The sequence below is a fragment of the Babylonia areolata genome, chromosome 3, assembly GCF_041734735.1.
Source record: "Babylonia areolata isolate BAREFJ2019XMU chromosome 3, ASM4173473v1, whole genome shotgun sequence".
Lineage (NCBI taxonomy): Eukaryota > Metazoa > Mollusca > Gastropoda > Neogastropoda > Buccinidae > Babylonia > Babylonia areolata.
In genome coordinates this window covers 55351070-55353569 of record NC_134878.1, presented here as the reverse complement: position 1 = coordinate 55353569, position 2500 = coordinate 55351070, and positions in this window count along the sequence as shown.

Genomic DNA, 2500 nt, shown 5'->3' with positions numbered 1-2500 from the left:
GCTAGCGTCCATATTACCACTCAAGGACAAGTGGAGGGGGAGAAAATATACTGGCGACTGCCAGTGTTAAGGTAACACACGGCAGCGGTATTTTCATTAAAAACGTTCAAATTTTCGATTTTTTGTTTTTGACTGATTCGCGGCACCTTTAAACACTTTTATCGCATGATCTTATTCAACAACCTGTAAAATGATCAGAAAAATGAAAAAAATGCAATTAAAAGTGGTATATCAACAGGGACAAACGCACATTTTGAGTTATGTTGACGTTTTTCAGCAATGTTTGTGCCTTGACAACAAGCGTACAGCATAATGAAAACGCGCCTTGTTTCACATCCGACGAAAGGTCGCGATGTCAGTGCGCTCAGATTCTCTCGCTTTCTAGGCGGACGCGTTACCGCTAGGCCAAGACTCCACTTTATTAATTAATGGAACTAGATGACCGCCAGTAGGCCTACTGTGGCATTTGTTATTAAGTGATCGCTTCTTTCTCTTCTCCCTCTCTATCCCCGAGAATCTCTACTTGAGCGTGGCAACTATGATTCCGCTGCAGCTGAAAATCTTGGTTTATATGTACAAACAACTGGAAGAGAACTCAACAACTCAAAACTGTTTTTTCTTTTATTCAAGAATTAAGATTTTAGCCTATTCTTCCAATCTGTCCTTGAGAGAGAGAGAGAGAGAGAGAGAGAGAGAGAGAGAGAGAGAGAGAGAGAGACTGGTTACTCAATTTTGAAGTGTTAACTCCGACGAAGACTGAACAGAGAGAGAGATAGAGATAAAGATGATGTTGCACACACACACACACACACACACACACACACACACACACACACACACACACCTTTTTGTTGTTTGTTTACTTTTGTGGGAGCACCAACATCCTATTTTTTCACACTTTCTGTTTCGTTTTTGTTGTTGTTTTTCTTTTCCTTTTTTTCCTTTTTTTTTTTTTTTTCTTTTTTTTACTTTCTTTCTTTCCCTTTTTCGATAAAGTTTCCAAACTCCTGGTCTTCATTTTCTTCCCCTTTATTTCTGACTCCATTTTCTTTCTCTCTTTTTTTTTTTTTTTTTTTTTTTTACTTCTTTCTTTTTTTTCCATTCACTCCCATTCATGCACAGTTCTTTGTATGTCTTTCTATTGTTGGACTTTTGTCATCTTTAGGTCGTACACTAACGATTTGTTACATGAAACTTTGTCAGATTCTTTTGATGATTACTGTATAATGTGTTTTGCTTCCGTTTGCGTGCATTTGCATCTTTCGTACTCTCATCTCATTCATTCTGCAAATAATATGAAAGACACAGTTTAATCAGTCAACGCACTTACAGACACAGTCTAATCAATCAGTCAGAGCAGCAACACTGTTTAATCAATCAGTCGACGCAGTAACAGGCACAGTTTAATAAATCAGTCGACGCAGTAACCGGCACAGTTTAATAAATCAGTCGACGCAGTAACCGGCACAGTTTAATAAATCAGTCGACGCAGTAACAGGCTGGCACAGTTTAAATCAGTCAGTCGACGCAGTTCACAGCGAAGTCAATCATAACGAGACACATAAGGGTAACCGACCAGTGTAGATCAGATGATAATCATCGTGGTACCATCGCATGAAGAAAAGTTTTCGGTTGACCAAGTTTACGTCTGACCTGTAACCTGACAGATCCAGTCATGGGTAAAGGACTTTAAACCCGTTCCCCAGACCGTGTGTGCACTGTGTGTGAAGCAGGTTAAGTCGGTCAGGTTGCACACGACTTGAGTTCAGCGGCCGCGGAAACCAACCTTCACTGTTTCCTGGGAATTAAATGGGGCAAGGAAATGCAGTGGGTGAGGATCGAGTCTGAGGCTGAGCTCTGAAATCGGGGCTGAGGACATTGGCATGAACCCTGGTCCAGAATGTCGAGAGGTCAACGGAACTCATTCTTGCATACAGACTGTGTAAAATGGCCATCAACAATCGCTTTGTTGAAAATGTAATGGATTTATCTTCGCATCTTCTGAATGTTGGTAGCGCACCTAGAATTAACGATATATCCCGAGATAAAGTAACAGCTTGAGACTCATCTCTCATTTCCCCTGTATGTAATTGCTTCAGTTTGTGACGGGTACAATAGCCGAGTGGTTAAAGCGTTGGACTGTCAATCTGAGGGTCCCGGGTTCGAATCACGGTGACGGCGCCTGGTGGGTAAAGGGTGGAGATTTTTACGGTCTCCCAGGTCAACATATGTGCAGACCTGCTAGTGCCTGAACCCCCTTCGTGTGTATATGCAAGCAGAAGATCAAATACGCACGTTAAAGATCCTGTAATCCATGTCAGCGTTCGGTGGGTTATGAAAACAAGAACATACCCAGCATGCACACCCCCGAAAACGGAGTATGGCTGCCTACATGGCGGGGTAAAAACGGTCATACACGTAAAAGCCCACTCGTGTGCATACGAGTGAACGTGGGAGTTGCAGCCCACGAACGCAGAAGAAGAAGAAGAAGAAGAAGCTT